This window comes from Lactuca virosa, chromosome 2, assembly GCF_052849685.1.
Source record: "Lactuca virosa cultivar CGN04683 chromosome 2, Lactuca_virosa_CGN04683_v6, whole genome shotgun sequence".
Lineage (NCBI taxonomy): Eukaryota > Viridiplantae > Streptophyta > Magnoliopsida > Asterales > Asteraceae > Lactuca > Lactuca virosa.
In genome coordinates, this window is record NC_136427.1 from 259,216,722 (window position 1) to 259,231,217 (window position 14,496).

General features: G+C 34.8%; 1 non-coding gene across 1 annotated transcript; it reads right to left on the reverse strand.

The window, feature by feature from the left end:
• Nucleotides 1-6,955: 6,955 nt before the first annotated feature.
• LOC145161747 (small nucleolar RNA R71) lies at nt 6,956-7,062 on the reverse strand. Its single transcript, XR_013738623.1, has one exon. It is a non-coding gene; the product is annotated as a small nucleolar RNA R71 (small nucleolar RNA).
• Between the last annotated feature and the right edge of the window lie 7,434 nt (nt 7,063-14,496).

Genomic DNA, 14,496 nt, shown 5'->3' on the forward strand with positions numbered 1-14,496 from the left:
TCAGTAAAACAGGTAACCACCAGCTTTTGAGGATGGGACGTTAAGGCGTCAAACAAATCATTTTGACATCATATTGTAATTGACTTTTGAAACATGTAACACTTTCAATGATGTAACTTTTTCAATTATATATATGATGGTTGTGTTTGCTTTCTTTACTATTATTCAATTGTTATGATACTGTACATGAGGTCCTCCGCCCCCGAACGTTTCCGTCGTTCCGGTTTGGGGGTGTGACAATTGCGACCATTCACATCAAGGGTTAGGATGCTTATTAATGAAAAGGAAGAAGGTCATAGCCTAAGGCTCACGACAACTCAAGGTGCATGACAACAACTACACCGCCCACGACTTAGAGTTGGGAGCGGTACTATTTTCCCTAAGGATATGGCATCATTACCTTTACGAAAGAAAGTGTATAATCTTCACGGATCATAAGAGTCTAAAGCACATCTTCGACTAGAAAGAGCTCAACATGAGACAAAGGAGATGATTAGAGTTGCTAAACAAATATGATTGTGAAATTCGTTATCACCTAGGCAAGGCTAACGTCGTAGATGACGCCTTGAGCCATAAAGAACGAGTTAAACCTCTTAGAGTCAAAGCACTTTTGATGACTATCCAGTCTAGCCTAATCTCACAGATTAGAAGTGCTTATTTCAAGTCTTTAATGGAAGAAAATATTACGGAAGAAGGCCTCCGGGGAATGGAAAAACAACTAGAGATTAGGGATAATGGACCGAGATATTTCATGAACGGAATATGGGTTCTGAAATTTGGAGAAGTCAAGGAACTAGTTTTAGATGAAGCCCATAGGACTAGATATTCCATCCATCTTGGAGCAGACAAAATGTATCTGGATCTAAAAGCTCTTTATTGGTGGCCAAACATGAAGGATGAGATTGCGACCTTCGTAAGTAAATGCGTAACATGTTCCAAGGTCAAAACAGAACATCAACGACCCTCAGGATTGTTGCAACAACTAGAGATACCCGAGTAGAAGTGGTAGTAGATCGCAATGGACTTTGTGACCAAACTGACCAAGACTACTACTGGTTAAGACACTGTATGGGTAGTCGATAGATTAACCACGTCTGCCCACTTTATACCAATAAAAGAGAAAGATACGATTGAAAAGCTTACCATGACGTACCTTAGAAAGATTTTTAGATTGCATGGGTTACCATTATCTATTATCTCTAACAGAGATAGCAGATTTACCTCATGATTCTGGAAAAGCTTGAAAAAAATCCTTTGGTACTCGTCTGGATATGAGTACAACCTACCAACCTCAAACCGATGACCAAAATGAGAGGACCATCCAAACCCTGGAAGACATTCTCAGAGCATGTGTGATAGATTTCATAAATGCATGGGACGCTCATCTTCCATTGATCGAGTTCTCATACAATACTAGCTACCAAACGAGCACTAAGGCAGCACCGTTCGAAGTGTTATATGGAAGAAAGTGTTGATCTCCTATTTTTTTGGGCATAAGTTGGCGATACCCAACTAGCCAAGAAATTCGCAAGGGATACCCTACGAACAGGCCCAAATATTATTCACAAGGAGACTGAAAAGATAGTGCAAATTCGAGAGTGCATGAAGGCAGCACGTGACCATCAGAAGAGCTACGTTGATATACGGCGCAAACCCCTAGAGTTCCAAGTCGGAGATAGGGTGATGCTCAAGGTATCTCCTTAGAAAGGAGTTATAAGATTCAAAAAGCAGGCAAAGCTAAACCCTAGGTACATAGGACCATTTGAAATCCTCGATAAGATAGGTTCGGTTGCCTATCGACTTAGATTACCTCAAGAGCTTAATAAAGTGCATGATGTCTTTTATGTTTCTAATCTTAAAAACTGCCTATCTGATGATATGTTTGTCATTCCGCTTGATGAAATTCAGATTAAACCTGAACTGAACTTCATCGTGGAGCCAGTTGAAATCATGGACAGAGAGGTCAAACGACTCAAGCAGATTCGGATTCCCATAGTCAAATTGTGATGGAACTCTAAGCAAGGACCAGAATCCACATGGGAATGAGAGGACCAATTGAAGGACAAGTACCCTCACTTGTTCAAAGGAAGCCCGGCGATAAGATAAAATTTTGGGACGAAATTTCCTAAACATGTGGAGAATTTGACAATCGAGAGGATTCTGTCACTGACCATCGTCAGGAAAAGAGTAGGAAAATAAATCTAATAGCTTAATATTGTAATATTTGATTTATTTGTTAATAAAAGTCGAATATACCGTTACATTTAATATTAAATCGACTGTTAGGCTCAAAAATAAGCATCTAAAAAGTTGTATCGTCTTTTAAAAATGATTAATATATTTAGAAACTACTCGTTAACCTAATCCCAAGGATATAAGATTCGTAAAAATCCGACTCCAAATGATAAATTTATGGATTTAGTAAAAATATGAATCAGCTGCGTAATTAGAGTTAATTCTTCAATACGGTATTTAGAGATTGGTTGAGTTTTGACTAAAAGTGCAAAAAGGAGATTCGTAGTACTCCATCAAATATAAACTTTAGGACAAAGAATACCGAAAACGGGATCCGTATGAGAGAGATATGATTTTTGTAAAATCATTTATTTTACACCCGTTAGGCATAAAAATGAAAAGTCAAAACTAGCTAAAACAACCTAAAGGAAAGTTATAGTACTCCTTGAGATCATTACATAGATATAACGAGGGCTTAGATCGGAGCTCGCAAAAAAGAGTTATGAGTTTTACAAAATCATTTTGTGCACGCCTGTGCCCGTCGCGCACCCGACACCGGATTCGAGTAGATTGCGAGTGACGTGGCTAATCGGGGAAGTGACACGTGGCAGTCTCTGGATGGAGCCACGATGATCACGCACGACGCGCAAGATCCTTGCGTCGCGCTCTCCCAAAATTCATGCCTATAAATAAAAGGCAGTGCATATCCTATTTTTCACACCTCTCTCTGAGTCTCTCTCTCAATCCTCGAAGTTGCTGTATTTCTGGAGCAGTTCCCGAAGTCCCGAGCCCGATTCAACCCTACATCAGCGGTCTCATGCATCAAGGTGAGTTCACGACCCCATTTTACTATTTTTAAAGGTTTTAAGGGGGAAAATACATGTTTATCATACTGCTTTATCAAAATATTATACCTATATATATATATATATATATATATATATATATATATATATATATATATATATATATATATATATATATATATCAGATGTTATGCAAAACATGAAAACACTAGAATAATATACCCATAGATACTCCACCTAGTTGTAAGCTATGATATTATGCCTAAGAGCTATGGTGCCCAATAGTCTAGGAAAAGATTTTACGTAGAGGTTCTATTGGCCAATTTCCTAGGATAACATAATACCTAGAAGTAATGTTGGTCAATTTTAGAGATATACACTATGCCTAGTCGTTACTCTGCCCAAATATCCTATTTTCAACCATAATTAGGACATATATATATATATATAGAGAGAGAGAGAGAGAGAAAGAGAAAGAGAGGTAGGTTCCGTTGAGATTAAAAATAAAGTAGAGATCTTGAGATTCAACCTCAGCCACATATTTCACATCTGACGCTCTAGCCCTCCGGCGTATCGGCGCGTTAGGCCTGTTATAATCATAAATGCTTATATAGCGCCGCCCGTTCCTTTCTCTTCCTCCACCATCCCCACCACCACAACTTCCACCGCCACCACCACTACCACCGCCTCTGATACCAGCCGACCCCACCACTGTAACCTCCGTCACTTATATCATCGCCACCTCTGTCACCACCACATCTTCTACCACCAACTATCATAATCACATATGATTACTCATTCTGTGAATAAACATATATGTATAATCATTTATGATTAGGCATATACGTTTAAACATGTATTGATATTGCCATATTTATACATATTTTTAGGCAATATTTTAATACGTTTTGATTAATATTTTAGTTATTTGCATGGATAAGTGGTACTTATAAGATTAAAATTGTATTTTGCAGCTAAAATGAGCATTCTTGATGAACAAGGACTAAAAGCGACAAAAGATTGAACTTTGGAGGCTTGGAGAATTGAAGAAAAGAAAATCCACGTAAAAAGCTGAAGCCACGTCGTGGACTTCATTTACACTACGTGGAATGGAAAATTCTGGAAGATGAGTACACGGAAAGTCGAAATCCTTGCCCGATAAGGATTCATCCCAAGCCACGGCGTGGAGTCCTAATCCACGACGTGGACTTCAAATTCATGTTAAGTATATATATCTTGGACACTTACGAGTTTTGAGAGGTTGGCTGGAGATTAGAAGTTCCAGAAGTCGTTTTTCAGAGGAATAAAAGCCAGAAACTTGGTAATAACACCAGGGAAGAAGAAGAGAAGATAAAAACTTTATTCTAGTTTGGTACAATTTACTATGTCTTTATTAGTTGAGATTAGTTGTTTATTTGCTATTATGAGTAGCTAAATCTAGTTGCTTCTATTAGCTAGATGAAGCTGGAACTCATGGTTTGGTTATATTAATATAGACTTTTCTTGTTGATTAATGGCTTGTGTGTGATTGTTATACCTAGCATGCTTAATTTAATATTAGATTGCTTTAAATTCATATTCTGTGTAGTTTAGTGACCATTAATCTGCATGGATTTGATTACCTAGTAATTTAGTGAACATTAGATTATTAGAGCTAAGATCGAACCAATCTTAGATAAGTAATTAAAGTATTGAATTTGGCTGTGCTGGAGAACTCATATTATGACCATAATTGTGTTTGTTAATTCAATCTTACATATCTCCAATCATACCTATTATTGATTATGTGTTAAATTATGTACGATCATGTATAGCTCTACATGAATTAATTAAATATTAGTAAATTTGGACTTGAATTGCTAATAATAAAATAATTGATAACCAACCAGAATTGTCATAATTAATAGCTAAACCATTGAGGGAAAGTGGATTCGAACTAACAGAAGTGTTTTTAATAATTGATTGAATAGTTGTTGAGAATTTAAGTTTGTCTAAACTTGCAAAAGTAGATAAAAAAAACCCTTTTACTTTTGTTAGAATTTTAGGTTAACTTAATAGTAAGTAGGTTAAATAATTAATCTCGTTCCCTGTGTTCGATACCCGACTTTTGTGCTATACTACTTGCGAAAGGGTACACTGCCCTGGTAGCTAGTAGAATAGTAGATAAAATTAGGTGTAGTTATTTGCACACATCAAGTTTTTGGCGCCGTTGTCGGGGAACGCTTATTTGATTGTTGATTTATTTGCTCTAGGTTAATCGACCGTTTTTGTGGGGTAAAACCTGCAAAAAGTTAATTTTTTGCATTAGTTTTTGTTTCAGTGTTGAACCCACGGCGTGGACCTTAAGTTCAACGTGGGATCAGTAGTTTTACGTTTTTTTTATTTTTAGTTCCTGTTTAGATTTTCTACGACAACACGAGGTGGTTCTATTTACCACGTCGTGGTGACCAATCAGTAGGCTATTTTATTTAGTTTTTGTTCATATTTACATTTGTATTTTTTTTTTGTTTCATTGCAGTAGTTCATGACCAGAGGTTCCAACACACTTTTGGTACCACCACTTCAAGATCCAGAGTCGGCCCTTCACAAAAAAGACAGATAAAAACGTAGAAGAAAACCAACCACCAAAGAAGTCGCGTTTCAAAGACCTTAAATCAGTTGTTGGAAAGAAAAATGGGAAGAACGTAGGAGAGTCGAGCAATCAAAGGAAGGACGAAAGCAAGTTTAAAAGCTTTGAACAAAATCCTAATCCACAAGAATCTGAATACGAGTCCGAACCCGAATTCGAACTAGAAAAGAGTGAACCCGAAGACGAGCCCGAAAACGAGATGGAAAACATTGCGGATATGTCCATAGGAACATACAAGAAGAGAATCCGAGAAGACACTGATCCCGGTTTAGTACAACCCGCAATTCCCGCCGCTGCAACATTCGATTTGAAAGGACACATTCTTACTGCACTTAAGGGCGCACCATTTTCTGGGAAGGATCATGAGGATGCTTACAAGCACCTAGATGAGGTCAATGACATTGCAGACTATTTCAATGTCCCAAATGTTCCTAGAGAGACAATTTTGTTAAGGATGCTTCCCGTTACTTCTAAGGGAGCTGCCAAAGATTGGTTGAAGGCTAGGGATGCAAACGGGTGCGGATATTGGCGGATACTGCCATACCCGTCCCCGAACCCGACCTCCGATACCCACACCCATCCCCGCCCCAGCCCCATCAAATGCCCGACGGATTCGGGTGAAAAAATCCCCGCCGGATTCGGGGAACCCGATGGATACCCGTTTAGTAATAAGTACTATTTAAAAAAAACATAAAATATAAAAAAGACAACAATATTTACAACAATCACTTTATTGTGGTATATGAAAATATGAACTTTTTTAGCAAAATACACAATTTAAAAAAAGGGATTCTTAAGTAAAAGTTTTGACACCCACTTTCGCCATTTGAAATTGATGTATAGTAATTTCATTATATGTTGCAGTTTGCTTACTAAATCGAAGAGCCATAGTGCCACACGCATGCTAAACTCTTCAATACCATATGCCTCGTTTACTTAAGATGCATTTAATAAAAACGATTCTTGGTAATTTTATTTTATATATATATATATATATATATATATATATATATATATATATATCGGGTCTTTAACGGGTCGGATAATAGTATATCCGTCCCCGCCCCATCCCCGCTTCGGGTAAAAAATCGAATACCCATCCCCGACCCGTTACCCGATAACACGGGGAATACCCGATCCATTAGGGTCGGGTCCCCACGGGCAGCGGGGAATACCCGATCCGCTTGCATCCCTATTGAAGGCACTACCACCCGGTGCAATTACTACTTGGGCACAAATGCGTGAGAAATTCCTAGAACAATTCTACCCACCATCAAAGATATCTAAACTCAAGAAAGCAATAGCCAACTTTGAGCAACAACCGGGTGAGTCACTTTATGAGGCATTGGAGCGATATAAAGGGTTACTAAGAAACTACCCTCAAAATAACCTTCACATACAACAAGAAGTGTCTATCTTTTATGACGGGGTGAATGTCCTGACAAGGCAACTCCTACATTCTCAAGGACCACTTACGAAGAAAAATTCAGCTGAAATAAAGGAGTTAATTGAAGCAAAGCATTCTCGTGAGTACCACAATCCAAGACATGATGGAGTTAAAGGAATTGGGGGAGGAAATTCTGAAGACATGGTTGTTGTACTAGCCATGCTAAATACTATGGACCAAAGAATGACCAAGATGGACCAATCAATTCATGCGATTTGAGTTGGTTGTGAAAGGTGCAATGGTCCACACTTAACAAAAGATTGCCACTTGGATGAAAATGGAAATAAAAAGGTACAAGTTTGCTATTCGAGTGGGGATAAGTATGATGAAAGTTGGAGAAAACCAAAGAAGGAGTGGTTACCATATGACAAATATAAGAAGCTGAAAGAAGAAAAATATAGGCAGACTGACCGAGGCTTATACCAAAAAGAACAACCACCTCCAGGAAAGAAAGTTGATCTTGAGTCTATACTACATAGATTTATGGAGGCTTCTGAGCAAAGACACGATGAGACAGATGCAGTGATAAGGGAACATCAAAATATTATGAAGGAACAACAAGCCTTGCTAAGAAATCATCAAGCATCGATCCAAAATATTGAAGTCCAACTAGGTCAACTAACTACTTTTGTACAAGAAAATTTATCTCCAAAAATCCCCGAGAAAAAGCCTCAATCACATGTAATGGTAATAGAAACTGAAGAGGACACCATCTCTGAGTTCCTTGAAGCACTAGAAGTCGATCCATCTCAGACCGGACCAAGATCGAAGAAGTCACGGTTAGAAGAAAAAATTGTTGCTGAAACACTGAACCCATGACGTGGGAATTCAAAGCCCACGACGTGGGCAGGGTCTAAACAGAAAATTTTTGATAATGAGCAAGATTATCGTCCACCACTTCCGTTTCCATCACGAGCTCATATCTATCCACTGGAGCAGGAGCATTTGAAGTTTATGGAACAAGTGAAGCGTATTTCAATTAATACTCCTTTCATTGATTCATTATCTAAGGTTCCTGAATATGCCAAATTCTCGCAAGATCTACTTGACACTCGCCAGTAGCTAGAGAAGAATTCCAAGGTAATTCTTAGTGAGCAAAGTTCTAAGGTCATTATGGGAGAGTTACCAAAGAAGATGGGAGATCCTGGACGCCTCACTCTTCCATGTGAGTTTGGCAATAATTTGAAGACTTATGCTTTAGCTGATTCTGGAGCTAGCATAAATCTAATGCCTTACTCGTTCTATCAAAAGCTAAATATTCCGGATTTGAAGACTACAATAATGACAATTCACATGGCTAACCGTTCAGTGACGTATCCTAGAGGCATTGTAGAAGACATCTGAAGAGAATCTTGCAGATCCTTTGACGAAGTCTCCGAGTAGGGTGAAGCATAATCAGCATGCTAAGAGCATTGGATTAAGAAATGATATTAGTTTTAGTAGTTATATGATTAGTCTGAAACTTGTAACAAAGTAAATGTAATTGATTTTGGTGATTAAATGATAGAGATTATTTATTAGTTTATTTAGTGCCTTATCAATTATTTATTCTTGTGTTTCATTTTGCATGTTTTACTTCCAGAATAATTTAATTATTCAAATTCCACAGTCACTCATACTTTGGGAAGTAAGTAGTGAATTAAGACTGTCATGAATTGGATTGTAGATTGTCTAAGGTGGTTAGACATAACAATTATATTGCTACAACATTCATGAGTACTTAGAAATGGAGATTTAAGTTTTGGATAAACCCACCCTCATAGAACTACTTCATGGATTATATCACGAGTAATTCTAAGATGATAATATCATATATTCTTAAAATGGAGATATATGAGTTGTAATTTACAAGTCGGTTGTGCATTAGTGTTGCGAAAACGCATCAGTAACATGATGTTATAAAACGCAGTGTCATGTATGATTTGGTGAGTAAAGGATACAAGCATATAAGTCAAAGTTTATTCATTCCTTTTTTCCTAACTAGAAAAGCGATATCTTTGGGTCCCTCGATGATTTGGTGTTGACTTATAGTGATAGGCCCAGCCATGACTCAATTGATGTGTTCATTTGAAGTCTTATGTCGTCATCACAAATCAGAAATTGGGAAACAAAACTTTGGACAATTAGATTGATTATAATCCATGTCTCATGTCCGTACGATATCTAGAAGAACGGATGAATATTTGATCAGTTATTGTAAGACCAATGTATGTCTAGTTCAGAGTTCGGAAGTAGCTATGGAAGCACTCTTTGTTGTTTAATTTAGAAGTTATACTAGTAATTTAGTTTTAGACTTATCTAAGTGGGAGATTGTTGGATTAGGTGTCTTAGCCAATAACTAAATTAGTATAATCTTGAATTATTAGCAAAATCCTTTTGGGTTGCCCTCAAACCTAGTAATTAAAAAGGTTGACTTTTAGAGAGAAATACGGATTTATTAATTTATTATGTGATTAATAAATTAATTAGAAATCAAAATAAATGAATTTATTAATATGTTATGAAAATAATATATTAATTAGAAATTGTAATATTTAATTAATAATTAATCATAAATTAATTAGAATCAATTTTGGGATTAATTGGATTAATTGAAAGTGCAAGGACTGTTTGGTTATTTGCTGAAAGTTGAAGCAGGAAAACTCTAAAACCCCATGGGATGGTGTGGAAGAAAATTGGCAAGGAATAGCCTAGAATTTTCTTTCATGGGGCTTAGGATAAGGAGATAAGGCATCTAGATTATTATATTAATTAATCTAGGCCTTATCCCAAAAACCCTAGCTTTAGTCTCAAGTTTCCTTCAGCTATATAAACTCCTCCATAGCCTCATTATTTTGTCTACTCTATTCTTAAGAGCCAAGGCCGAAATTTTGACTTCCTCTCTCATCTCTCTTCAAGTCTTCAGTTGCTAGGGTTGGGTGTGAATCATCAGAGGCACGAGATTTCTGGCGCTCGCTTCCAATAAGCATTGAAGAAGGATTCTAGATTTGTTTACTACAACCAATCAAGAGGTATGTAATCTTCCTTTATGAATTCTAATTTCATTAGGGTTTTTTTTGTAGTTTGATAGTTCATAATATGTTGCCTTTATGTGAAAGACATACATCCCTTTAGGTTGCACGTGCCCTAATCATTTGATTGTTGAATGTTTTTCCGCTTAGAGCATTATTTTGTAATCTAGGTTTTCCATCACATATAACTATGCATTCCATGGAGATTTGTCGGTAATGGCATAGTGTGTTGGGAGAGACCTAGTATGCGGTAGTGAGCTGTTAAACAGGTAGATTCATGTAGATAGTTACATGTGCTTATGTGTTTACTTGATTACTTGTTTGATTTATATGTCGACATATTGTGGTGAGTTAGGTTGAGGCGGTCCTGCTTTGTGTTGTAGGCCAAGATATCAGGTGCGGCACGGTTGTAAGTCGTAGGCACTGGAGAGGAACCAGTCGTGGACTGGAGGCTTAGGTGAACGGTTGGGTGGAGGCGACATGCCAACATACCCGGGGGCAATCCAATCTTTATGGTTGTGGGCCCGGGGGCAACTCAATCTTTGTGATTATGGGCTCGGTGTGCATGTAATGTGTGTGTATTGTGGTGTGTGATATTTTGGGGGAACTTACTAAGCTTTTGATTACAGTTGCGGATTAAATGTTTTACAGGTACCAGTGATAATCATGAGAAAGCAAAGGCGTGACTGTACACATTCATCAGCAGCAATGGAGATTCCGCATTTATTATATTACTCTGATTTTTAAAAAAATGTACTTTGGAACAAATAGTTTTCTTAACTTGGATTCTATAAATATAAATTTTTACCTCACATAAAAATAAAAAAATTTGTGGTAAAAATGTGACGTTACAATAATCCAACAAAGAATCTAATACTATTCGCTCTAAATTTATCTTATCCGATCAAATTCGGATTTTAAACTAAGACTTTTGTTAGTTTGTTTATGTGGAATAACAATTAAGACCACTCAAATGGGGTCTTTCAAATCATTTTGCCAATGCCACTTGTCTCACTTTGCAAGCCACATAAGCTAACTCCTTTCAAATATTAAAAGACTAGTTTATAATCCGTGGGAACCACGGTTATAAAATTAATTAAACTTTCATAATAAAAATTTATAATCATTAATCAATTATTTTAAATAAATCATTTTAAATAAATTATTAATTATGAGATATATTAAACTTTTAAAGTTATTATAAATTCAAATTTAACATCTAATTAGAAAATGTAAGTTTAAATTTTGAAATGAGTTGCCTAATATATCTACATGAAACATGTCATAATATTAATGAGAAGTTGTATTAGAGTGACACTTGGCAAATGGAGATTAAAACTATTTATTTATTAGAATAGAGACTTTTAAATAATATTTGATGCTAAACAATGCTTTCTATTTTAATATTGTATTTATTTCATCAACTTTTTATTTTATTAACATATATACTTATATAGTATAATCTTTGTTTTTTTCATTGACTTTGGTTCTTATATACGCTATTTTAACTTGAATTTTGAATTTTAAATATTATTTTATTAACAAATATTAATAACTATTGTTTATTTAAAATATATATGATTATAAACATAGTAAATTTAAAGAAACTCAATTATTTAAACATAACCAGTAAAATACATAAATCTAACATCATTTTCCTTTTAATAACATATCGAGTTGTATTTCATACAACTTTCTTTGTAGTTATTCATATATTCGTCAATTTGATTATACAAATAATGATGTTAATTTTAATATATCTAAACTTGAAATTTCCCGAAGTCGTCTTCCCTCATATGACATGTATCTTCGAAGTCATGCAAAAATTCGTAACATATCCATAAATCATCAACTACAAGCGGATTAATTGAAAAGATTTGAAACTGATTTGGAGATGAAGAACATGAGGATTAATAGTGTAATATTCGTTTTATGATTCATGTTTTTGTAACATCTTAATATTTAAATATTTAATAAAGCAAAATAAATGTAACATTTATTATTATTTTGTTAATTTGTATTTAAAAGCATTATTTTAATTATAAATAATTAAATTTATGTTTATTTATTATTAAGTGAATATTAATTTTTAATATTTAATATTTAATATATATATATATATATATATATATATAAAGTAATTATTGATGTTACAATAAAACTATTTTTGAAATATGAGTGGTATTGTATTGATGTATAAATAATTATAAAAGTTGTGTCATATTTAGGCTGGAGGGAGTGACCCTCGCTAGGGGCTCGCCTCCAGCTCGCCAAACACGCTTCCCTCACTCCCATCAAAGTCGCGAGTAGCCTCACTAAGGGAGGATTGCTAGCTAGGCAGCGAGAAGAAAAAGAAAGATAAAAGAGAAGAAAAAAAGGTTGTCATTAGCAAGTTTTTTTTTAAATAAAAATAACATAACATTTTTAGATGCTACAACTCCTGCCTTTTACAACATGGATGTTACCACTCTTTCTATCCCATGTGTCTTGAAAAAATAATATGTGACACAGTTTTAAGGATGCTACCATTTTTTGTTGTCTTAAAAGATTTGTCGCCATAAATAACCTAACAAGTAAAGAATTACAGTGGATGACGTGTGCATTAAAAGTAAAGGCTGGGCGGCCATACCTGTCACCGTTTTTCTTGTTGGGATGAATTTATTAGACTACATGTTATTCATCAGGTTACACAATCGCTTTTTAAAACAAGTTATTTTCAGGGACAAAAACATTTATTTGTTGAAAGCATTTTACTTTGCCTTCGTGACAACCATAACCGTAACATAAATTTTCAAACAAATATAAATGATTTCGTTCTAAAAAAAATCATATCACATGCTAAAACGAGTATTTTTAATACATATATTTTAAGTGATTGTTGTTAAAAAATCATTATTAGAATAACGTATCATAAATCATAGTATCCATAAACTATAATTATAATAAATGTACGGTGTCGATTTTAACGGTACATTTTCTAGGGACCATCTTGTCAATATCATAACATGTGTGAATTTAAAGAAACCATAAATTATATTTCTGCAAAAGTTGCATTATTCCACCGATATGGTGTTGAAGTCAAGGTACACCCAATCAAAAAGCTGTAATGACATAAATGTTGACTTGCTTGACTTACTAAACATTTAATTATTTATTTATTATCGTGGTCATATTATTATATATATATTAAAGTTGTGGAAAAAATGAATAGTAAATTTGGAATACTTTGTTAAGTTTGGTCCCTTGATTTATATATCCGGTCCCTGTACTTCTTTAATTAATTTATTCATGTCCTTTTGTTTGTGTTCCACTCAACTTCCATTTTTTGGCAGAATTGGTCCCTGTATTATTGTTGGAAGTTAGGAATATTAAATTTGGATGTTTTTTGGCAACTTTTGTCATTATTCTTTACCCATTTTCACACTTTTGGTCCTTGCAATCAATATTTTTACACTTTTTTGGAACCTTTTAATATTTAAAGTTTGGCTACAAAACTTTAACGGTTTGACAACTTTGATCCCTTTTCTAAAAAGTTACTAATTTCTACCCCTTTAATTCTTTAGCCATTTTCACACTTCTGGTCCTTGCAGTCAAAACTTTTACATTTTTTGTCCGGAGCAAAGCCCGGACTTTTCATCCTTGCACTTTCTATGTCTGTCATATTTATCAATTCGGAAACAAATTTGAAAGCTTCTGGCCCCCGCGTAGCGGGGGTAACCTTTCTAGTTAAAATAAAAAAAAAATAAAAAAATAAAAAAAATAAAAAAACGTAGAAAGTCATGAAAACTATATTAATGAATCGATACCTTAAAAAAACAATTTAAATCAAGATTATATCAATATGAATGACAAAATGCCTCTAAATTATGACGAAAGTGCATACCATTATTTGAAATATATTTTTTACTTTATTTATTGTAATTCATCACTATTATCATGTTCTATCTAAATGTTGGGTGCTACATTCATTACCACAATCACCATCATATGATCATGTTCAATCTTTGCAAATGTTGAAAGCTACATCCATCATCGATCACCTTTTACTTCACAATTTGACTTTAATTTATCACTGATCTACTTTATTTCAGTTACCCTCTACTTCTCATTGTTTTGGTTGGGTAGGATCTTCTTGACTCTCGTAGCAGCAATCGACCAAGTAATGAGGGGTTGTTTGTTGGTGTTGCTTACATTCAAAGGAGAATAGTAATTAAAGTGTGTGCTCATAAATCATTCATATTAGAGTAATTTATGTATACAGTTTTATACACACAACGGTATAATAATAATAATAATAATAATAATAATAATAATAATAAACAAATCAAGTATAGCCTTTCATGATTTTATCGATTTGGCAACTTCAAA